The sequence below is a fragment of the Cuculus canorus genome, chromosome 5 (assembly GCF_017976375.1).
Source record: "Cuculus canorus isolate bCucCan1 chromosome 5, bCucCan1.pri, whole genome shotgun sequence".
In the NCBI taxonomy this organism is placed as follows: domain Eukaryota; kingdom Metazoa; phylum Chordata; class Aves; order Cuculiformes; family Cuculidae; genus Cuculus; species Cuculus canorus.
In genome coordinates this window covers 6510698-6535949 of record NC_071405.1, presented here as the reverse complement: position 1 = coordinate 6535949, position 25252 = coordinate 6510698, and the positions used below count along the sequence as shown (strand labels likewise).

Below are 25252 nucleotides of genomic sequence, written 5' to 3'. Positions count from 1 at the left end.
CAGTACAATACAGTTTTAAACAATACTTGATGGAAATCAATTGCCAAGTCTGTTGAGAGGCTGATAACATCCGTGGTTACATTGCTTGTCTCGCTGCCATGCTCATTCTCAAGTAATCTTATTAGAGGCAGATGTAGCACAAGAATGTCACTCTGCTAACTGTTAAGAGACACTGAGCTCCTTTGTTTTCTGAAACAAGTTTCCACGGGATTATACTGGGTAGAATAATTTAAGATTCAAAAAAAAAAATAACAATCCTGAAATCATTTAATGGGATATTTCTTTAATCTTCCATAAAAGGAAGAATTCAAACTAGGCAGGGGTAAGGGGAAATCTGTCCTCAGTGGTAAATGGCCATGATATGCTGGCTCACATTCAGTTTCTGTGGGACCAGGACACTTAGTGGTTGATGATATCTTTGCAAATCTCCCTCCTAGGTGGAACTGCACTCTCCCATTCTCCTGCCAAAAAGCAGTAGTTATTTCTGGTTTTCAGGGAGCTTTCTTTTCCTAGATGAGAATATACAGATATTCTCAACACTTTGGAGAGGCTTTCAAAAACCCAGGTGCAGAGCTTTGGCCTCAGCAACCTCCCCAGACCATTTTCTAGCACATAAATCTTGCTCCTAGTTAATCAGACAGTGCTGGAGTAAGCCAAGGAACCATGAGAACGTAAACCACTCTTCCCCTTCTCCTCCCATTTATCAGAGGTTGCTGCTGCTTCTTCAGAGGCAGAGTGAGGGAGGGGTGGGTTGCTTTAAATGTGACTTTAACGTTGGTAAGGATAAGGATGCTGACTTTGTTGGATGTTGTTTTGCATTTACTGTGCAAAGAAATTTTTATGTTTTTGTTTTCTCCAGAACTGCCCTTGGTGGACCAGCTGCTCTTCTGCCCTCACCCTACTCTGGAACATGCCCTTCGACTCTTGCCTTTGCAACGATTTACACCGGCTTTAACCCCAGTTTGAGTTCTCAGCGAAGCTGGAACTCCTTTGCAGTTGTGGTCAGCGACAATCATACCGTTTTCCCCAAAGCCTTAGCTGGGCGCATGGCTGCCTTCCTAACACTGAAGCAGAACAAAAAGTGTTGTAAATAGGACAACATGACGACTCTTCTGCTGTGGGTGTTACGTTCCTCTGTACTCCTAGGGTTATGTTCTATAGGAGCACTCAGGGTGCATTGCCTTTTGTCGCTGAAGAGCTTTCTGAGAGTGGGAGAAGTGGTAACACGACTGAGACTATTCTCCCACCAGAGGCATCTCGGAGAAAAACCTTCTTTTCCCCCAAAGTTAACACTGCGGGTGCCAGACTGGTTTAAAACCGGTGATGCACAGACCCAAGCTGAGCTATGAAGAGCCAGAGGAAAAGACTGTGCCTCCAACCTGCTAGGAAATCAGGATTAACACCTGAAGCAGGGTCTGCATTCAGAAATTTATTTAACCTCCCGCTTAGCTGAAGTCTTTAATCTATAAAGGCATCTTGTTTTGTCTTAATGAAGTTACGCAAAAAGTTCTTCACTGTCAAGGCCAACCCAGGGTTTTCTTTCTTGTCTGCAAGTTGAGATGAAAAGGAATGCCTGCAGCCTGAAAATTGTTTCCTTAAGGAAACAGGAAGCAAGGAACTTATTTATATGAATGCTTTGAATCAAGAACCTTCAAATATCAAGAGGTAAAAATTAGCCTCGATCCTGCTGCTGTCTCTAGGTTTTCATAACCTTTTTCCCTCCAAGGTCAATCTGTTGCCGTTGTGTTTCAGTCTGTTTTAATTGTCATTTTAGTGCTGATTTCTGTGTGCAAGACATGGAAGCCACACCCCAGTGTATGCTACTCCCAGGCATTAACAGCCTTGTGCTAAATAAACACACAAAGATACTTCTGCATCTGGTTTTATTGGCAGCAGAAAGAGACATTATACGTCTCTGGAAATCTGATAAAGCACTGACATATAAATCCTGGACTGCAAACATTGCCGGTTTAACTCCGCTGGACGGAACTTTCTGAAATGCTTAAGGCTGAGAATAACATTGTTGTGCACTTGGGGCAAAACAACCCTATGCAGTGCTACAGACTGGGGGAAGAATGGCTGGAGAGCTGTACAGAGGAGAAGGACCTGGGGGTAATGGTTGACAGCAACTGAACATGAGCCAGCAGTGTGCCCAGGTGGCCAAGAAGGCCAACGGCATCTTGGCTTGTATCAGAAATGGTGTGACCAGCAGGGCCAGGGAGGTGATTCTCCCTCTGTACTCGGCACTGGTGAGGCCCCACCTTGAGTACTGTGTTCATTTCTGGGCTCCTCACCACAAGAAGGATGTTGAGGCTCAGGAGTGTGTCCAGAGAAGAGCAACGAAGCTGGTGAGGGGCTGGAGAACAAGTCTTACGAGGAGCGGCTGAGAGAGCTGGGGTTGTTTAGCCTGGAGAAGAGGAGGCTGAGGGGAGACCTTATTGCTCTCTACAACTACCTGAAAGGAGGTTGTGGAGAGGAGGGAGCTGGGCTCTTCTCCCAAGTGACTGAGGACAGGACAAGGGGGAATGGCCTGAAGCTCCGTCAGGGGAGGTTCAGGCTGGATATCAGAAAAAAATTCTTCACAGAAAGAGTCATTGGGCACTGGAACAGACTGCTCAGGGAGGTGGTCGAGTCGCCTTCCCTGGAGGTGTTTAAGGAACGGGTGGATGAAGTGGTGAGGAACATGGTTTAAGGGAGTGTTAGGAATGGTTGGACTCGATGTTGCAGTGGGTCATCGAAAATCACCTGGTGATTCTATGATTCTATGATTTGTTTAGCCCATGTTTGCAAGAGCTGTTCTACTATCATCAAATATGGAAGAAACAGCCAGTTATTGGAAATACTGCTTGGATACAGGGAGGACAAGCAGCGGAGGTGAGGGAAGAAGAGCAACACCCTCCAGCCCATTGCAGGTTTTAATGCTTGGAACAGGAGAGTCTTGCTACAGAAGAGGAGTGTCCAGACCTCATCTCTGCTACTAGCCGTGTGCCCTTTCCTAGCAGTGGGCTGAAATATCTCCAGTGCTGTATTCAGGAGCCCTAAAAGATGCGGATCCCTCCAGGCTCCAGCAGCAGTGTGAGCAGCCCCTCACAGCTCAGTACACCCCGTGCCACTGCCCTCGAATCCTGCAAGCAATGTTCCCATCCTCTCTTCCCAAGCCACTGGCTATCACCCTTTGAAAGGAAGAGGCCAGAAGGGCATTAGGGAGGAGGTGGTTCTGGCAGCATTTTTCGCTGTAGATGAGGAAAGAGTGCATAGTTTGGGAAAACCTGGAGCAGGGATGGACTTGAAGGATATGTTTACAGAGGAGCAAGAGGGCAGAGTTGGGATTGTATAGGAAAAGTGAAAGGAAATATGGTTAGCAGAGCACTAAGAACAGGGCAGATGTTTAACAAGAGTGATGGAGGAAGATGCCCTTGTTAAGAATTAACAGATGTGGAAAGAAACTTCCTTCATTCTTCCAAAACAGAGTCATCATCTTTCTTAGCAGTTAGAGCAGTATAGTGAGGCAGTAAAGGAGAGAATCATTGCTGAAGTACTCAATTTAGCAAGTTAAAAGAGGCTTTATCAAATGAAATCAGAAAGAACAATCCTACAAGTCCCGATCTTCTTATTTAAGCAACAAAAATTGTATTATTAGTGGTATAGCCATTCACAGTGCATGTATGTGGAATACTACTTAAGGAATTTAGTATCTACACATTAAGTCACTCAGGGTGTTATGGAAAAAGAATATCTACAGATAACATTGACACAAGCAAAGCTGTGAGTACTTAACTGCTTATCTTTGCTTAAGTGTCCTCTTAGAAACACACATCTTCATATGCAACCTGATTTACAGAGCTTAGATACGAATGAGATTTGCTCTGCAGCTCTTTCATTTGATTTTCTCAGATGCTGGACTAGATTCTTTTCTTAGTTCCTTGATTGAAGTGGACATGTCTGTCTGTCAAATTTGGAGAACTTCTGTAGAAATGTTGGTAATGCTTTTGCCCATGTTTTGCTATAAATAAGTATTTTTTACATTTTGCCTTGATGAAAGTGTGGGATTTATCCTTTTGGGGTCTGTGGCGCATTTATGTTAAATCATAGAGATGTAATTCATTGTGGAGCAACAATAGACAGTTATATTTTGTTAAGTAAGAAAATACCTACTATACGTGTGTATGACAAGAACTTGAGGGCAAAATTCTTCTGTCTGAACTGCACTATGGGAGCAGAAGATGTGCTGGTGATGTATTGTGCCCAGCTGCTTGCATGCAATTAAATGATATGTTCGCTTTGATGGTAAAGTGAACTTTTGAAGTTCTAGTGAAGTAGAAACATTCCAAACAAAGTGTTTAATACATTTTCTACTAAAATATGTGTCCTCCAAAAATGCATTCTCGGTCGATCAATTTAATCAAATACAGATATTACAACAAGATATAATATAGATCTTCCAAGCTCTCTGTTGCTCAGAGGAGAGTTTTGCCAAGCTGGATCAGCAGAGGTGCAGGATGTGTTCTCAAGAGAAAGATGAAAATAGCTGCAGTGTGTAATTGTCATAGTGGAGTCTGGTGGATTTGACACTTTACACCAGCACCACTTGAGAATCAGGGAGGGTTACTGGAGCTGAGTGTTAAGTACATGAACCTGAGCAGCGTAAATGTCACAGGAATAAGGCCTGCTTGAGAATCGGTGTTTTTTCATAAACAAGCCTCCTGCCTTTGTTTTTAGATGCAATTAACGTCCCTGCACCCATGCGCTCAAGGACTATCTTTTCTCCTCTCCCTTTCACTTTTCTTCACAGAAGAGCATAGCACGGATTTATGGAAGCTTACAGGAAATTACAATGGTATTAATCACTGATTAATCAGGATTTCTAACAAAGACCCTGTTGTTTTGAATATTCATATTGCCATGGCATTAGGAATGTCAGAATTGCCATTGTTCTGCTGATAGCGACACATTCCCCCCTCTTCCCGCTCAGCATCTCCAGGATGCAGCTCCGACAAGAGTGAGCAATGCCGCTTCTTCTGGAGTGCTGCCCCTGCTCTCCAGATGGGAGACAGAGGCACAGAGACGTGAAATGACTTGGCCAGATCACATGGGATGCCAAGGAGAGCCAGGAAATGAACGTAGGTCTTCTTAATCCTGATAGAGGGAGGGAACTTTGTTACTTATAAACAAAATAACTCACATACCTGACACGAAAGGATGTATGAAGGTGATGAATGTATGTGTGTATACATGTGCACGTAGCTAATGCATATATAATGTGTGCGAGATACATAATAATAGATGTGTAACTTCTTCAGACTTGGCCAGAAAGAGATATTGTAGTTCTGGGTGAATAAATTAATGCAGATCAGTCACTGATGAAATTAATAAGCTTTAAAATATTCTTCTGGCAAACCATATGCTTGTGGAACTGTTACTCCTGGAGCCCCCACCTAGAAAATAGATGATGATGGAAAAAATGAGTCTTAATAGAGGGTGAAGGAGTATTAAGAGCTGTGAGCATCTGTTATCCATTTCCCTGCCACCAAACCAAGGCCATCACTGGCTTAGACCCCCAGGCCTTTAAGCCAGGACCTTTCTTGCACAGCTGGAAGTCCGCTTGGGGAGTTTGTTGCTTCAGGAGTCTGTGGAGGCAAGGAACGCCAGAGGGGCCAAAGGGGATTAGACAAATTTAGAAACAAAAGGAGCAAGCAGGGATGAGCTCTCTAGTGTCAAGAGTTAGAACAGAGAAAATTCCAGTTAGATATATGACCAAAAATATTTTTACTGTGACGGTGGTCAAATATAGCACAAGTCACACAGAGAATCTGTGGGAATTTCCATCCGCAGAGGTGATCAAGGCTGGACTGGACATGTCCCTGAGCAAGCTGACCTGGTTAGTCCTACTTTGAGTTAAAGTGAGTGGTCTCTGGAGGTGCTGCCCAGCCTGAATTACTCCTTCATTCTCTCACTGTGGATGCAGGGGAGCATGAGGGGAGCAGGTGCTGAAAGCAATCAGGTTGTGTTCTCTCCCCAGGCAACATCTTCTTCTACTACGGTCAAAGACAGAGTCCAGGACCAGACAGACACCAGACCTTACTCAGCACAGAAGGGCATTAACAGCCAGCCTTTCTTCCACCAAATCCACTCCCGAAGCAGCCTAAATGTGCTCTGCTGAAACAAAAACATCAGGCAGCAGGAACACCAATAATACCAGGCTATGCAAAGCGTCTTTATCTCAGCCTGAGAATCAGAGAGCACTGGGCTGGCCAGGAATACCCACAGCATCCCCACTCATTTGCCTTAGCACTGGGCAGGGGAGGCTCTGTTTTCCTGCACATCACTTGGCCTGCAGAGTCCCCACCCTAAAGAACTAAAACCACTGACTCAAACACAGACCCCTTAACCTTATGCCTGGTCTGCGCCCGCATCTCCAGGACTTCCAATACATATTTTCCCAGAACTTTAGTTTTCACATGAGGATCTGCAATAGCGAAAGCCAACCAAGCTCTCCAAACTTTCCCAGGCATTTAAAACAGCTGGTACTTGCAGTAGTGTACAAAATTCACTGCTTCACATGTAACGCCCAGCACTCCTAGTATATATCCCTCCCGCTGTTTGTCCTCCGTTCTGGGGGAATCCTGGTTCTGACAGACCCCTGAAGCCAAAATTCTTGTGCAGTTTCCACTCTCAGTTACCAGCTCTTCCTTTTACTTTTCCATCCTTTGTCTCCTTCCCATCTGACTTTCTGTCTTCCCCCATAGCTGGTCTTGCTCTCCCCTCTTACCCAGCCACCTTCAGGCTATGTCCTTCAGGACTCAGATGGTACTTTCAGATATCATATTTTTTAAGGCTAATTTCTTGAAGACCTCTCAGTCCCAACTCCTTGAAACAGAAACACTGGTTTCCTCGGGCAGCAGGTCCACAGCACTCCTACGCTGGCAGAAACCCCTGGGATTTAACTGACCTGGAAAAGAGCTGGTCCAGCCCTGCCACCAAACGGTGGTTTCCATAGTTGTGGTGCATCGATTTCCTAACATTCATCACGCTCTTGCATTTTACCTGGCCTGTGTCCCTGTAGTGCCATCGCTAGTATGGGAACCTTGAAAAGATCTGCAAAGACTTTGGAAGAGCAAAAAGTAAGGATTCACTCAAAGAAACAACGAGCAAACTTGACCCATCTGGCTCATTTTCTAACACTAAAAAAAAGGAATATGCACCCAGCTTAACTTGTTTTTGGTCTCTGCACAGCACATTTCTTGCTCTAGCTGACTTGTCAACACTCAATTATGTTGATATGAAGAGGCAATGACAACAGGAGATGTATTAACGGGAATGAAGATACTGAATTTTAAGTGTCCATGCTGGAACGGTGAGACTGTTCTAACGTTTTGTGCGTCTTCCTGCCCTGAAGTATTTCAAACACTCATGTCTTGTTTGCTGAACACTCTGAACAATATGTGTGCAGTTACAGATTGGTCTCATAAATCACCTAAAGAACAAGACGATCTTTCAGAACAGAGAGGACAATTTTGAGGAAGTTTATTTTTTAAATGGCAATATTTATCCGCTTAGTACTTTCAAAAGAAAAAAAAAAATCTCAGCTGTTGGGTCTGAAAACCACCTGGAAAGCATTAGAAAAGACCTATATTCAGTCTTTGCCATTCTGTGTTTCTGCGTATGTGTGAATGCACATGTATATTTGTGCGTGTATATAAAAAATAAAACAAAATAAAAGTGGATAGGACTAAATTTCACAAGCCAAGTAAACTCCAAAGCTCTAATTTTATTTTAGATAAACGCATATTATTGAGCCAGTGTAGAGATATGAACCTAAACAGGAACAGACTGGATAAGCAATGACGGAGGACGAGTGTCTCCTTCAGAGGCTGTGCTGGAACGGCCACATTGGCAGAGACCCAAGATGTAAATGTGTATATGCAAAGGACAGGAGTACCGTATGTGATACGGTCACACTGTGTCTCCTGGTAATAGAAGTTGGATCAGCAAAAGAAACCTTAAAAGGTCCTACCAAATGTTGATATTCTGCCTCAGGAAGAGGTTTGAGTGGGGTCAAAAACCTTAAACTGAAAAATTACTGTAACGGAAAACTTGAGGAAAAAAAACAAATAAACATGAGTTATGGTGTCTTGATTTTAATTGTATCTATTATCTGATTAATTTTGTTTTTTTAAATATTTTCATTCTGCAGTATATTATATGAACATTTTCTTTCAGTCCAACCCTTGCTGTAAGAAAATATCAAAATGAGAAGCGGTTGTATGATTAAAAAAGGAAATTACTTCATTCTCAGAAAGGTGGAATACTTTGTTTCAACATTGTCTGTAACTTCTCTGCTTGATTTTATGGATCTTCCAGATTTTAATAGAACCAGTTAATTTTATTTCCATTGACATTTCTCAGCCTAGCTCAATTTTTAAATATTAAATAATTTTAAATATTAAATAAGTAATTATAAATTAAATAATAAAAATTAAAAAATTAATGTGAAAGATATACATGAGGGCCAGAAACTCCATGTCAACAAATATTACTAGTAACTTACGCACAGTTTTCTTCTTAATCAGAGAAGGCAATGTACCATTGTAGGAGACTGCCAAGTGATGCAACAGACTCCCTAACATTTGACTTCTATAAATTAAGATCAGATAATTATTGAAAGACATACCTTGCATCAACTAGAAATTATAAGGGCAGCAGCAGGAACTGTGAAGTAAAATTGTACAACTTGCATAAATGACCAGAAAGATCTTCCGAGACCTATATCAACCCATGTTTTTCTGGTTCAGTTCAAAGCTCGTTAAAGGGGGATATGTGCAGTGATATGCCATTCCTACTACCTTACCTGACGGCTTTCTGTTTCAGAGGGAGAGTCTGTAGCAGATACAGCACAGTACTGCTGTACTTTTCGTTTACTCAGGTGCTTTAGTCATATGCATTTCTATGGGATTGATTAAATTACCCAAAGTGTGATTAGCTCCAGGTTTTGCAGCTGGGACCACTAAACGCAGCAAGGGTTCAACAGCTGGAATATGAAGTGGTTTCAACTTAAAAAGGTGTGTGACAGCTCATGCTGTTCCCTTAGGGTGTCCTGGGAAAGGTGACATCCTCTCATTTCACACCAGCATCTGTTTCTGTGCAAGTGATAAATTGGTGCTGTACCTTTGCTCTCTCTTATGAAGCGAACAGAGAAAGGTGATTGTCATTGCAGCTCTCTTCCCAGTAATAATGAAAGCATCCCTTTCATTTTCATGGATGCTTCTATATTTGATCACCTGCCCCTCTTGAATGAAGTGTCCTCTTCTCAGGGGCACATCACAGGATCTACCGGCCATGCTGAGGGTTTGGTTCAGATACAGTTCTTCTGTGCACACAGACAAGTACCTTCTTTTTACAAAGAGGTCCTAACTTGTGATGTCTCTTCTCTGAAAAGGTTTGTTGCAAAGCATTTGTTTGGCAGTCCCTCAGACACAGATGAGAAATGATGTTGTTCAGAATCCCCAATGCTCTATCATGGATCACCGCAAGTCAGATCAGAAGGAAGGAAAGCAAAATGAAAGAAATAAAACTAATTAAGGCTGCTGTCTTTCCTAACAAAGAGAATGAGAGAGAAGTCAAATTTGTCTAATTTTAGCCAGTCACATCCATCTTTTTCTCTTTCCAGCTATTGTTAACAGTCAGTAATGTTCTGAGCTTTTAAACTGGATCCAGCTGTGGCCCTCCTTGAGGCTGCAGGAGTTTAGTACACAAACCATGCATGGTTTGGACAGGATTTCTGTGCTGGTACTTTATAGGGGGTCCACTACTGCAGTTGTTCTTTTCCTTAACTCTTTCTATACATCTCTGCATGGCCACTGATTGCAGCAGGAAAAAAAAAAGTCAGAAGCTGAGGATGGGGACCACAGGGATGGCTTTACACTCATTCCTCCAAAATAACAGGCCTCTGAAAATCAGTGTCCTTTCCATTTTTGTTACAGAGGATGTACAGGACTGCACATTGGAGCTCATGTTCGTGAAGAGTTAAAGCAGTTCTCTTACTTGTCTTCACTACTATTCTGCCTTTTGGACCCTTTCCAGGCATAATAAAGTCATGACCCAGGTGCAGCAATACCCTTCTGCAATGTGCACTTCAGATGAAGGGAGTTCAGGACAGTTTGGGAGGAGATGTTCTCCAGCACAAGACCTGTACCGCTGCTTTGACCTCCACGGCAAGGAGATCCTGGGTTCCTTGGTTCTCTCTGTGCCAGCAGACCTCCCAGGGCTACAACCTGCCTTTGAATCACTGCCTGCTGCTGGTTCGCACCAAGGGACTGTATCTCCAGAAATCTCCCCACTAGCCTCCTTGCTCCTGTCATCATTTACTAGGGACCAATGCCAGGAGCAAATTGTTATCTGTCACCAGCTTAGCCGCGCTGCCAAGTGGGCTCTGGATGGGAGAGCAGTGCAGCCCCACCACCCACTCCCTGCTTCCCTGTGTGGGAAGGGTGCTCCCTGCCCTCTCCAAAAGGCTGTTTCCAGCTCCTGAGGGTTTCTCTAGCCTTTCGGAGAAGAAAGGGGCTCCCTTTGCAATCCAGGCCCAGGAAAAAAAAAAAAAAAAGAGAGGAGGTAAAGAACAACTGGGAAAGAGGAGGAATGAGAATAGGGCTCAGAGCCAGACGTGCTGCACTTCAACCCTGTGGCCAAATAGCCGTGGCTCTCCCAATCCTTGGCTGTGGTGGGGTCAGGGAGAGAGGGAGGAGGCCAAGGTAATATTTTCACAAGGACATACTGTTCTTGAGCAATTTCTGTGCAGGTAGAAACATGATTTCCTGCAACACTGATTGATACATAATTCTGCTCGCTCAAACAGGGTTGAATGCATTTGTTTACTGTGTCTGATGCAAAGAAATCTTCTGACTTTTTTTTGTTTGTGATGTAGCCTAACGTAGTGATACTCTTTGTGTGCATGAGGTAGGAAGGGAATTGATTGCCTCTCCATGGCTCCTAATTGGAATGGCTGAGGACTGGGTTTGCAGACGTGTGGAGGGGTGGCTTAAAATCTATACAGACCTTGGCTGTGTAAGATGATCGGTGCAAGTAAAGTGCCTACTACTGGGTATGTTCACAACTCTATATTTTTCTCCAGGGATTAACTGCTTCTTCAGAGTTGCCTAAAAGACAAACCTGGTCCTAAAACCAGGAGGAGTGAGTCCAAAAGGTCTCAGTCTTTCTGAGCTGCTGCTACAGGAATTTGCAGCAGATGTAAAGATCAGAAGGAGGAAAAATGCCAGCAAACTCCAAAACCAGGAGAGCACAAGGACAGGAACAGCAACGTGGACTGGACAAGCCCTGTGCTTGCACTGGTGTTTGGAACATCAAAGCAAGACTACAAATTAGAGATGTAGGCAAGCTGGTGCCCAGATCAATGGTAGACCAAACCTTTCAAAGTTGAACTTGCTCAGCCTGTCCCCTCCCTTATCAGCAGGACCTGGGTTTCATGAAGAAGGTGGCCAACTGACTTGAGTGCTGGGGGTTGAGAACTTGCTTTGGAAGGAAAGATGAGGAGAAGTTCATCCAAACCTAAGAATTGTTGGACCAATTCAGTCATCAGATCCATCTTGCCCAGAAACCTCTCTCTCAGCCTTGACTAACTGGTCACAGTGCCTGTAAAAGCATAAAAATGTGGCAGATGTTTATGTTGCTGTAATATTGTTAACTGCTGGGGCTATACGGCACTCACTTGCCCAGCTAGGACTTGCACCCATGTAGCCCTCAATAAATAATTCCGTTGAGATCTGGCATTGACTTCATGAAAATGTCTGACCTCTCCAATACCCTGTGGCAAAGATTTCCAGGAACTGTGTGAGAAGAGGATTAATGTTGCACTGGCAGAGAGACTATTAGCCCTTGGCAGAGAATTTGGAAGACCTCTTTCATTTCATTTCATTCAGGAAGAATTTGTCCTGTCCTGGCCAGGCCTGGTCTCTTTCTAGAGGTTGAGGAGATGGCAGCTACTTGGTCAAGGAGGCTTGAACAGGCAGCAAAACGGCAGCAGGAGGTGAAGAGGCAATGCAGGTCGGAGCAAGAGCCCTGGTATGAGGTAGAAACCAGCAAGGCTGACTGTGACCACAAGGTAAGAGAAATACAGAGCCTGGATTAAGACTCCAAGAAGAATGAAATGAGGATTCATTGCGGACTGGGTCAGAAAACAATGGAAAAGACGAAGAACAAAGAAACTTTTCGGATGGGTAGCTGGGAGAAGAGCAGCTGGGACTGTTTGGCCCAGAGTGCAGGAAAGAACTGGAGACAATGGCATGAGCTTCGAAAAATAGTGTGCACTGAGCTACATGCTGTTCAAAAGTGAGTCATTTAAAGGCAGTTTGGGTACATCTGCCCTGCAGTTACTTCTGTGAACAGAGTGAATCTAATAAAGATTTGCTGGCATGGGCCATTCTGCACAGGGCAGGTTACTATAGCAGTGTTTACTTTTATGGCAAACAAACTTATCCAACGTGAGTTACCTTGGGGACAAGGCTCCCTGCTGAGCAACAGTGATGTTACAACTCAGCCCATATTTGAGCCTTTCCTTAGGCTTTACTCCCAGGAGGATTTAATGGAAAAGGCTTTAATAATCACTTTAGGAAAGAAAAATAGACTGTAGCTTCCTGCTGACTTATGTATTAGAGCTGAATTCTGTGCAAATCTGTCCATTCAACAAACCCAGAAATAGAGCTTTGGAGAAATGGATGTCATTTATGAAAACAGGTGGAATTTGCCAAAAGTTTGGCCCAGGTAAATAGACACATGTGCTGTGTAGGAGGGTGGTGTAGGGGAAGGATGCAAGAGTTGAAGAAGATGATTATAAGGACAAACAAGATCTCAAACTTTAGAATTTTGTTTTAGCATTTAGTTTTTAAATACCATCTTTTCATTCCATTCTCATCCTCTCTTCATGGTTCCCTCCTTCCAAGGTTTTCTTAAAGTCCTAGATAACTTGTAAAGAAATTAAAGGCTTCCTTTTCAGAAGGTCTAAGTGGTCTCAGGTTCCCAATTTTTTTTCTCTTCCATGTCACAAAAAAATAATAACAAGGAATAGTTTGTACAATGAAAGTGTAATGAAATTAAGACTGGTGCATTGTAGTCAGCCTGGAGCTGACCTGCTGGGGAGTGCTTCCTGGAGTTGGAAATGGTCGTGCTCTTTAGGAAGAGGAAGAAGCAGTCTATATGCACGCCAGTACTGGGCAGGGTGGGGAAGGAAGCATACGAGGATCTGGTCCCTCCCTCGATCACACACAGGTCCATTGTATTACAACTCTTGCGTGTCTGTGTGTAATATCCACCCTGACCCGGCCATGAGTATGAACTATGAGGCACTGGCTGGTCTATATATACTTGCCTGCAGGAAACATCAGAGTCACTTCCCCTTCACCAACTTAACTACAGAAATGTCTGCAGTGACGTGATGAGGAGAAGATGTGTCTGGCTACCGCTGCAGCCAAGTGCAGACTACCCAGGCTCCCTAACAACAAGGGCTGATTGCATCAGCTTCCTTATTGCAAAGGTCTTCCTTCTCTCAGCAAGCACATAGCTCACTTTCTTTTCCCCCTGAAATATCGCAGTCTCTGAGTCATCCTATCCACAGAATTCAGGGCAAAATTCAGCCTGCTGTATCCTGCTTTTTATTTGAGGAGAATCATGAGTGTCGGGTCTACCAACAGGGTCCTAACACGCTGGGGGCTACTGTGGGCACCAAATGAAGTCCAAGGGGATGTTGTCGACATCTATCCATGAATCAGTATGGCTTCTTTGGTCCACTTACCTGGATGTATCAGAGAAAATAGACATGTACTTTAGTTTCCAGACAGGACTCTTCCTTGTAACAGGTCCGTTGGTGGCAGGTGGAGTTTGCATGTCCATTGCAACCAACTACGGGAGACAATTATTCCTCTGGACTTCAGCAGGATGAACTGCAGCTTGCTTTTGGCATCCACCTTGCTCCTTTTGGCTTCCAAATCACTTTAGATTGCTGGGTTTAATTTATTTGGAAGATGCTCTTTGTCCCTCGCTTTTCCTCTGCAGATTTTAGATAGCTTATTAATTGAGACAAAATCTCCATTCCTTTCAATTTTTTGTTAGGCTAGCACTGATAGGAAGAATGTGGCAGGTGATAGGAACTGTGAAGGTGACAGGAAAAAAAATTGTAGTGCAAAAATCTCCTGTCCCTGAATTCACTTAGAAGTTTGGAGGCATTTAACATTAAGGTACAAATATGTTGCACCTGGTTTGTGTTGGACACAGCACAGTTTAACCACTTTGTTCCAGTCAGGGGAGTAAAAAAGAAATTTGTTTTACATCATTATCAAAGTGTTCTGCAAAGTCTATCAACAAACAAAGTATCAACAACCTATGTCTTTCAAAAATAGCAAATGTCTCTTCTTCATAACAAGCCACAAGAAAATGCACTTTGGAGTTACAATACAAAGCAATTCTCGTTTGACATGCTGACATGCTGAAAGCCTGAGGTAAGGCTGGGTTTTGGTAGGTTTGTTTTTTTCCCCAAAAGCCAGTTTGACTCTCTAGAGGGTGTACGAGCTGCAGATAAAATGGAGCTCCAGTAGCTGCTCAGGGATTTTGCAGCTGTTCTCCAGCAGAGATGTGCAATTACTGTGCACAGAAACATGCACGTATTTTCTTTCATAGTGGATGCTAATTTATGAGCTCACTAAGAACTTTAGCACTTGGTTGGTTTACACTGCACGTTTTTTTGTTACACATAGCATTTCCTTAACCAGGATAGCAACTGGATACAGGGCTGCCTCAAATCCTCAGTGAAGTCTGCTGCTCAAAAATTCCACCCTAAACCAAGCCAGGTCTTTTGTCACAGAATATTATTAGTTCCCTCTAAAAGGCCCCGAGAGTTACCAAGCATTTATTGTAAAAATCCCAACCTTATCTCAAACGAACAGAGAAAAGAGAAAATTTGATGGGAAGATGATTTCTGGTGAGAAGATGCAAGCTGAGCACAGGAAATATTTCTCTGGTGCTCCCGTAGTGTGTGACATATCTGCAGGTTTGAAAAGAAACCCTCCTCTTATAACTGGCTCAAGATTACTAACATAAGAAAACACTTCTTTGCTTCAGGGTGGACATCACATCACACAGATTTCCGAAAGCCCCCCTGCAAGATACAGCTTTCTAAGAGGGACCCCAAAAACAGGTTTCATGCAATCAACACTCAGCAGATGGGTTCGTGGGTACACACCTGGAACAAAGGAAGGGAGAAGTAAGCTTTACACGGCTCTCCCAGTGCAGCAAAGGGGGATTCCCACGCAGTAGGAGGGGACTGGATTCACTGAGCTGCAGCATACAGGTAGCATCCTGACCCTCCTTCCCTATCCTATTCACACTTTCAAAGACCCCTGTGACACTGGCCCTTTTTCCTCAAAAATTATCTTTTTGCTATCCTGTAAAAGTCATCTTCAAGTATTCCAAAGTGAAACATATTGTTACGGTTGAAAGAAATGTTCTATTTGATCGGCTTTTTAAAGCTTTATTGGTTTTCCGAAGCTCCCAGCACACCAAAAAATCAGGTTATTTTAATCATGGTTCAAGCATGTCATTAATTTCTCTTTGTTGCTAAAGGGACTTTCTACAATACTTGGAGGTAAATGCATGCCCAAATGCTTCATCGAATGAATCCTCCCTGTTCTTTGAACACAGGGATCAGACAACCATGACAGCACAGCATAACAGATGCATGGAAAAGGACCTCTTCTTGGTCTTCAGTTTAGAGCAGCCTGCCAGAGCTTCATTTCTAATCCCAGACAAACCTCTGGAAGTTGTTCTGACATGTATTATAACAATAAATAAATAAATAATCACATGGCATTTTACTACACCATCAGAACTCTCTTTGCATGGGATACCAGTAGATCTGGATGAAGCCAATTCTAATTACAGATAAAAGGTTTGATGCATGAAAAGAAGCTGGTATTTACACCCAATTATCTGAGGGAGGATAGATAGGGATGCACTTCCTTTTATTATTTTCATTTATTTTCTTTTGTAATTAAAAGACTTCTTGAGTTTCTGAAGATGCAACAGCTTTTTCAATTTGCCGTCAGCAAGGTACAGGTTGTTTTCCATGATTTCTTGCCTAAGTTCAGACACTGGGATCTCTCACTCCCTCAGCTTTGGTAGAGCATTGTATGCTACTTATTCTCCCTCTTGTTTCTTTAACAGCATAACTTTACTGAAGTTTAATCTCCTGGATTTGTATTTCATGTATTTTGGGGCCGAGGCTAGGAATCCTATATTTGCCTCTGCCTTCGCATCACCTGAAGTAAATCACTGTGAATGAATGAAACCTCTGCGCCTTTGGAGGCAGTTCATCAGCCTGGGGATTGTTAGGGAGGGGTAACACTGGCTCATTGCATGCTATCAGAGGGTGACTGGACCTACAAATGCCATTTTACCCAAAAGAACACCCTGTGGGAACTGGGAGCAGCCAGGCGTTATCCCAAAGGAATCAGGGATGAGGGAGAGTAGGACCTCATCAGCTCCATGTGCTGCTCACAGTCCAGAAGAACTGCTCTTGGCTACTCTTCTCCTCTCTCCATCCCGGGTGCTCTGAGATCAGCCTCTTTTCTTGATCTCAGAATAGGTCACTTACTTCTTCTCCTCTACTTTTCTTCATCTGCAAACTGGGGATGTGTGTAAAGCTCCCTGAAATCCTTTGCAGGGAGGTGCCACAGAAGTGGAAAGTATTAGGTATCAGTATCCTTGTTAATATTCTGCTCGACTCCGAGTGAAGTCACATAATCCTGTGTTTGGGTCATCATTGTTTGTTGCTATGGAATCGTGTGTTATCAGATATTACCAATTCAGTGTCTGAGGACATCTGAGGAGGGAGAAAATCCTTTGTTTGAAGAGAGACTTGTGACGGTAGCAGAAAACTTTGCTAGAAAGAAGATAATTCACTTATTTTTCTTTCGTTCTCTGAAATTTGCTGGAATGAGTCAATAAGAGCTCCCCCTGGTCACCCCCTAAAAGCCAGTATTTCTTACTCGATGCTCTATTCCAAAATGACCGTGCATGCTGCGTGAATTTCCTGCAGTACTATATGAATGCGTCTGGTAGGATCATTAACACTAGAGCAGAAGACAAATGCAAAATATGTGCTTGACCATATGGGTGAACGTGAGCTGCTTAAGAGTGTGCACCGTAATGGAGATGGAAAGTCTTGCAAGACACGATCATTATCCCCCCATCTCTTTAGTAAGGGATTAAGGCAGTTGGTCTTGCAGGAGTATTCATAGAGCATAAGGCCAAAGGGGACTGTTGGGTCACCTAGACTGACCTCCTGCACGTTACAGGTCATAGTATTTCATCCAGAGACCCCTGAGCTGAGCCCTGTATTGAGGCTACAGCAAACCTTCCAGCCAGACCAAAGAGGCAGATGCTAACAACTCCTGGCCCAGTTTGTTCCAGTGACTAAGCATTCTCACTGGTAAAGCACCACTGGTAAGGGTGGATGCTGATCAAACCAAACTTGCTGCAGTGGGTTCAAACCCACAAACGGATGTGCTAGCCCAGTGCAGCTTCCAGATCTGAGCTGTTTGGGTTCCACCACCCTGAGCCTTGGTTCCTCCTGGCTCCAAACCTCTGCATGAATACGACTTTTGCCTGGGAATGTGCTTACTCACCAAATGACCACATATTCTTCCTTGAGTGAAACAGAACAGGCTGATTGGGCAGCTTGCTGCTTATTTCTATGGTTCCCTATTGCATCATTACAAAATCTGCTGATATTTTTTAAATTTATAGATGCCCAGCACATCTAGGTTCTCACTGTTGGTCCTGTTCATTGACTCCACAGATATAAAAATCCCCTTCTGGTATATACTCAACATCACTTTGATTTCTAGGCGTTACTGTCAGGTTGCCTGAACAAAAGCTTCTGTAAGAAGAAACCTGGTTCAGGTTTTGATAATGTCTCTATTTGAGGTATTTCATGGCCATGCTCTTATCTCATGCTTAAAGATGAAACACAAGCCACACCTCTATTTCCTTTTCTCATTGAAATGCATTTCTCATCCTTTACTAGTTTATCATCAACATTTTCTTCCTTGCTTCAAAGAAAGCTGATTTCAGACTCAAAGCTAGGAGAGAGGTGTCTAAGACCAAGGTGGTCAACTTTGATTCTTCTTCATTAAGGACTTTGTTTTCAGCTATTCGGGCAGGTTGTAAAACCTCTGTAATACTTGGGAGGAATCAGCCACAGGCAGGCAAGGCTGGTGAGAACTGTTGCCTGAATATCATGCATATACTATTTTTAGCAGGCAGACATCTGCACCCAGCACTAACAGAAGGTTCTTCCAGTGAGAAATGGCCACCTCATGAAAATACATATGTGTGGTTTTCTCTATGTATATACGTGTGCGTGTATATGTGTATATATACACACACGTGTGTGCATATATATACATATATGCACATAAATTTGTCAAGATATTTACTGTGACAAATATTTAATCCATATAAACTAAATTTTCCATGTTTAATGGAAAGCTCTAGTGGCATACTTTACTCTTCCTAAAGGAAGGAATATATGTTGTACGGTTACTGTATATTGTGCTCTATAAATTCCCCGTCTGCTGAGAAAGATGATACAGCTTTTATTTTGTACAAGCTTCAGGTTTACAACTCAGACAGTAAAGATCAGGCTGGGAATCTGAACAGCAGCTTACTATTCCTGCATCTCTACTACCATGGTGATTTTTGCCATCAGAACTGAAACCACCAATTACAAGGCTGAATCATGAAACAAGGCAGGATATACTTTGCTTTTCCATGCAAATCAGCAGAACCTGCAAAGCTCTTGGTGCTTGTAATTAGTATTAACACTCTCCGAGTCACATTAAAATATGAAGAAGACATCCAGAACTGCCTAAGTTGTTGCTCATTGGGAGAAGAAATTATGAATTTAGACTTTGCTTGTAGAAAATCATTTTTGGACATTTACTGGTGTAAGCTCCACGCTATTACAAATTATTAAACTGCCTGGGACATTGTCACCTCCTCTTGCAGCTTGCCAGTATTCAGAACAGGAATTGCAGGCACTGCTAGGAAAATTGCTGGCATGAAAAAAGGTATCTGTTCTCGCATGTATGATGGGAGAATGCAGATACTATATGTTTTCCAGCTTGGCAAGCTGATCTTCACGGACCTCAGCTCTTCTCTTTGCTAAAGCACATTCTGACCTTGCAGGGTGGTTTAGCAAGAATTATACAGATTTAACTGTAATTAAAAACCCGAAATAGACATATAACAACACACAACAAAGTGCCATATAATTTTAGAAATATTTAATATATCCAAATTCTGTATGTGATAGCCACAATACACACCGCTCCTTATTAAAACCCTATTTAATTAAAAAAAAAAAAAAGTTACAATTCTGTAGCTTTGTTTCATGCAGTTTCTCTAGTCAGGATCTGCAAGCGTCTTTCTTTCTTTTTATTCCCCTCCAGATCAACTTTTGATCATTTTGGCCAACAAACACCTGGCAGAGGGGAGGGCTCTCAGATGTGCTACTCGCCTAATATTTTTGTACATGCTTCTCTCTGCTTTAAGGAAAGAGAAACTTCATCAGCTGTAGGGAAAAGCTACAAAATGACCTCAACCCTTGCAAGCACAAAGGATGTCTACAGAAGATGTGGTAACGGCCCAGCCAACTACCGCATCTCATGTTTCATTAGGCACCAGAATCTCCAGTCCTGGGCAGCTCGACTCTGCCTCTTTGCCTGTTCTTAGAGCTACCTGTTTTAAGACCTTGCTGGGTATAGATGGTTTTATGAACTCAGATGCCAAAGTGAGGAACTCAGCCCACAGCCCACCATTTATGAACCACATAGGCAAGACACACATCTTCGCTTACACGTCTCTCTGCTAAACTCCAGCTGGTTGGAACCCAACACAGTGTTTCTGCAGATCTGTCCTGACGCTGCTGAGCTTTAGCATCAGCCGTCTCTCATCTCGATTTCCACAAACCCCTTGATGTCAGTGAGTGCCACAGAATATGAGCAGAATAAAGCAAAGGATTGCCATACACTGGAGAGCAAAGACCTTGGGTGCTGCCAGCTGCGCTGTAGGCTGTTGCTAAATGCTCCTGCCACCCTTGAGCAAGGAGTTTACTCAATCAGTAGTTGATTAAGACATCTTTAGGGTACATTTGAAGAGATGTAGGTGTTAGGATGCAAAACCAGACGCAGCAGTTAGTCTTGGGCTGGGTTGGGCAGGAAGCGCTTGTGTCTGGTTTAGCAGAACTGACTAGTAAAACCCACACCCAGAAAGCACCATTCTCTGATCCCTTTTTTGAGAGCTGTCCTTTGCAGCTGTAACTTAGCAGACCTCCTGCCCTGGCTCCCTAGAAAACCTGCCCTGTTATTGCCCCTTAGCTAGTTGCCCTTACCCTGCAGGATATGTACCCCAATATTTGCTGATATTTGCTGGGTTCTCTGAACAGTGGAGGAGATGCCTATGGCACATGATGGTGATCCTCTCCACATACTGCTGGATGTTTCTAGCCTGCTCTTCACTGTGTGACTTTGGTCTGCTCTCTGCCTGTGTATAGGCCTGTAGGGATTTTCCAGCAAAAAACATATGCCCCTTCTCTGCTCCAGCGCTCCCTTTCTTTGGATTTAAATGGTGCCAACTAAAGCTTAAGGGTTTTAACTGAGCGAAACAAAAACCATGATGAAATGTAGCCATGGGTATACAAGGTAAGACTGATTGCATGTTTTATACCGATACCTGAGGGCAAAGTTTTGGGTTTTATTCAGTTTGGCTGCTCCAGGATACCTTTCAGCTCACACACATTTCAGCCTAGCACTTTATGGCAGCCCTGAAATGATGACCCTCAGTCATCATTTTGCCTCTCTCCTAGACCACTTGAGCTTCACCTTTCAGCCCCAGCCAGTTTCCTGGCTTATTTTCCACTTAAAAGGAGTTCTCTACCACAAGCAGTTGTGTCTGGATTACATCTCTCTGTGCCTTCCACTCCCACCAGCTCAAAACCTCAGCCCTTTCTCCCACATCTCCCAAAAACTGTGTCCTTCACTCTTTAGGGACAAGCTGTAGGGACAAGCTCTTTTACCAGCCCTCTTGTCGTTGTCCGCATCAGGAGTAAACTCTCCGAGCCTCTTCCTTCCGTGCTCTTTTCTTAGGCTGAGCTCTCTTGTCTGGCTTACCCTCCTCCACCTCCCCTCCTCTCCAGGAAAAACCAGCACTCACCCTGCCTCCAGCCTTGGAACACTGACTTCCTCCTCCATGAGCAGCCGCGGCAGCTTCCTCTTGACCGCAGCTGTCCCAGACACTCTGGCTCCACAGCACACCCTCCACATGCACAAAACGCTACACCAGGGCTTTGCTTTCTTCTTCAAAACTTCAGCTCAGCTGGGGCAGCTGCGCAGTTGAGGAAACACCTGCAGTGAGTGTTGCCCACCATGCCACTGCCAGCACGGACACCCCAGCTGACTTCATCGGGCATTGTGGCACCTCCACGGGTGCCATCGTGGAGTGTGGCATTCAGTCATGCCCTTATGCATTCATGCGTCCTGTAGAATCATCCTGGTAATCCAAAGGTGTGAGTGCTTTTGTGCAAACAGTATCTGTTGGTTTGCTGCGACGCGGATGCCCTGTGGTTTGCAGAGGGCACCAACATTCTAAGTGTATCGGCAGAAAAACACCCTGCTTAGGTTGAAGTTTGCACAAAAAATGGGGAATATTCAGTTGGAGTGGGTGCCCACGGACAAGATTGGCCCAAGGGGGTGCAGGGAGCAGGTAGGGAGAGACGGAGATGCATCTCTCCCAAGAGAAAACTGTTTGCTCAGCTGCCCTCCCAGGTGCTGTCACTCACCCCCCTGCACCATCCGCTTGTGTAACGGAGGGTGAAACCCTCCCTGTAAGCTGCTCCTGTTGCAGCTTGCTTGAAGATCGGCTTTTCCACGTATGCAGCCACCCCAGGAAAAGCTGTCAGAGATGGAAATGGGACCTGGCCGCCCCATGCAACATTGCCACAAAGCAGTGGGGTTGCTTACGCAAGTAAAGCTGGACCATACCTGGCAGCCCGTGCTTGGTCTGTGTAGATACCCTTGTAACCGCTTGCAGATGGATAACCCAGCTCTTAGCACGATTCTTTTCTTTGATGCTGCCAGCTCTTAGCCAGCTGTCTGTTTTCAGGTCTCACGAACACAGCAGGCTTGGAACAAGCTGCAACTTGGCAGAGGCATCCAAGGAAAATCCAGATGTTGCAGGAAGTGCCGTCAGGCTGGGTCAACCTAGGACTAATTCAGTGCTGGTAGAAGCCACAGTACTGCTGACCTCCAGCCTCCCAGATAGAAACCTACTTCTAATTTCCTGGTGGCTTGTGGCCACTAGAACTACCATGATCTCCCATTCCTGGATGCTGGAGTCTGAGTGTCATTGGCTAAGCCTAGTTTTAACTCACTTAGTTTTCTGCTGTGATTTAAACCAGAGAAGTTTTGTTGATTTCCTCCTTTCTAGACAATGGTTGTGTAACACTCCTGGCTTGGGATAGCTGCTGTGTTCCAGTCCAAAGCAGCTGTGTTGCAGTGGTGGATTTTGGTGATCTGTATGATTTAGACAGAGTGTTTCTCATCTGATCGGACATCATTCTGTCTAGAGGGAAATCTATGATGATAATGAGTTAAATGCCTTGACCTCATTTGGGAATTTTACTGGGGAACATGTGCAGAACTTGGCTAGTGAGGGTTAAGGATAGTCTGCCTGTTCTTTACATTTCTGTTTGCTTCAGCTACATATGATCTGACAAATATTACCTGGAAAGCTTTGGCACAGTTGCAAGCTCTCATCTCAAGCAAATGTCAGGTGTGCCTGGTGCCAATGACATCAAGAGGTGCTCTTCAAGCAGTGGAGTGACAAGAAAAGTCTAGTTCTTTCAAAGAGAGATGGATGGTGGAGTGATGTGCAATCAGGAAAGCAATTTTGAACCTGTTACAAAATACTGGAGGGTGTAGAGGAGCATCAGTGAACTGAGCCTGCAGCTAGAAAATGAGCTTTGTGGAGTGAGGACCAGGATGGTTTTTGTTTGTCAGTCAGCAGGTTGAGAAGTGACTTAATCACTTTGGGTGGTGATTCCACCTGGAAGAAATCCGACAAAGGAAATTGGAGGGGCTTTTCAGTCTTACTAGTGAAGGTGCAACATGATCAAACAACATGAAGGCTGGCAAACCCAGACTTGCAGTAAGAAGTGCACTGCTGGGACATCCCACCTTCTTGTTGTGCTGTAGCAAGGAAGAATGGCTTTCTGCATATGTTTTCATCCAGCTACAGGGAATACTCCTCAGTGAACTGCATATGTACAATAGGGCAAGAATGCACGGTGTAGGGGTGTTCCTCCCTCTATATCCAACTCCTGTTTTCCCTCTCCTTGGACATTATGGAGAAGGAGGTCAGCTGCAATTGTCCTCGGTGTGGTTACCACTCACAGGGCTCTGTCTTCAGAATATGAGAGTGGTACAAGCTTGTGACTCCTACAGGAGTTCATACGTTCTAAGAGTATAATTTTGTGCATTCTCTACCTTCCTCTGAAGGCTCAGAATGCTTCCAGTTCACAGTATGACAGCAAAAGGGACAGACCTGCAGATTGAAGTGGTCTTGAATATACTGTTCTACTCGTCTAGCCGATATCTGCCTGACTGGTCTTGCTCAAGTACTCTAAGGGGGAGCACACAGAGTGTTTCCTCCAACAAGAGAAACAGTAGGAAATGCACATACATCTGCAGAGGTTTGGGTGATTCAGCTAGGAATTCCCAGAAGCAGACAGTGAAAAGATGTGGTACTTACTGGAAATGCTCAGGTGTCATTTCCCCAGGACAGAGTGTTAGTGTAGGCGTCAAGCTGGCGAGTTGCACACAGTTGCACTCATCAAACCAGGGTACAGAGAGAGAGGAATGTGTTTTAGCAGTTCTGTCTTCTGGACTTGGTTTGAGCAACCTGTCCCCCAGGGAAGGTGGCCTTCATGGCATGTGTGGAAGGCAAGCAGTGGCCTTTGCCAGTGGCTGAGGGCTAAGGGGAAGGGTCTCTGGCAAAGGAAATGAATGGAATGGAATGGAATGGAATGGAATGGAATGGAATGGAATGGAATGGAATGGATTGGAATGGGCCTACAATGATCACTAAGTCCAAGTGCCTGACCACTTCAGGGCTGACCAAAAGTTAAAGCATGGTATTAAGTTCATTGTCCTTCTAAACGCTGACAGGCATGGGATGCTAACCACCTCTCCAGAAAGCCAGTTCCAGTGTTTAAACACACTCTTGTTAAAAAACGTGCTTCCTAATGTCCAGTCTAAACTTCCCTTGGTGCAGCTTTCAAGGATTCCCATATGTCCTATCACTGGACACCAGAGGGAAGAGATCGGCACCTCTGTCTCCACATCCCCTCCTCAGGAAGCTGTAGAGAGCAATGAGGCCATGCCTCAGCCTTACTAATGAGGATGTTGTACTTTTATTCCATGTAAAATTGGCAAATCCTGGCTAGAAGGATCTTGGACCATGCTTAAGCAATAAGCTAAGTGGAAGTGCAACAAGAAAAGTGGTGCAACAGCTATGCACGGCAGTGCTGCCACATCCTCTCTTGACTTTAACTTGCTGAGTGTTGAAGTGACTATTGTATTTGAGACTCAAAACTGTTTTTTTCATCAAACCAGAGTGCAAGGACCTGGATTCTTTCTGCTTTCCTCTACAGTAGTGAATTGCCAGTTGCCTGGCACAGCTCACCCAAGCCCCTTTCTGCCACAGATGAAACATCAGACAACATCAGGATCAGTCTATCTCCTTTTCAGTCTTTTGACCAAGATACTATCATCTTGAAAGGATCAAGATATTTTGCCTAATGAAGTTGTCAGACCCAGTACTTGGGTGAAATCTCGGTCTGTGATTGCCAAGCCAGGTAAGACAAACTAATGGCCCTTTCTGACCTCCAGCTGCATCCTGAATTGGGTCCGTGTTGCTGTGTGTCTGCAGCACCCCGTGGTATCTGGAGCACGGTCACTTTTGGGGCGTGTGGAGGAGCACTTGGGGCTGGGTCACTCAGAACTGGCACAGGCAAGGGGATGAGTCCCTCCTGGGGAAGCTGTGGGAAGGCTCGTCGCGAGGTGCTAGGCACAGCTGGTACAAGTTCCCTGGCATACCTCCAGGAGGGTTCCTGAGAGCCTGAGGATGCTGT

The 25252-nt window shown here is 44.2% G+C and overlaps 1 long non-coding RNA gene across 2 annotated transcripts in view; it reads right to left on the bottom strand.

Moving 5' to 3' along the window:
* The window catches only part of LOC128852418 (uncharacterized), a 34314-nt gene extending 11185 nt beyond the window's left edge, over nucleotides 1–23129 (bottom strand). For both annotated transcript variants that reach the window (XR_008450248.1, XR_008450249.1), the window contains exon 1: nucleotides 21277–23129. This is a non-coding gene — a long non-coding RNA (uncharacterized LOC128852418). The remainder of the gene's footprint in view (nucleotides 1–21276) is intronic.
* Between the last annotated feature and the right edge of the window lie 2123 nt (nucleotides 23130–25252).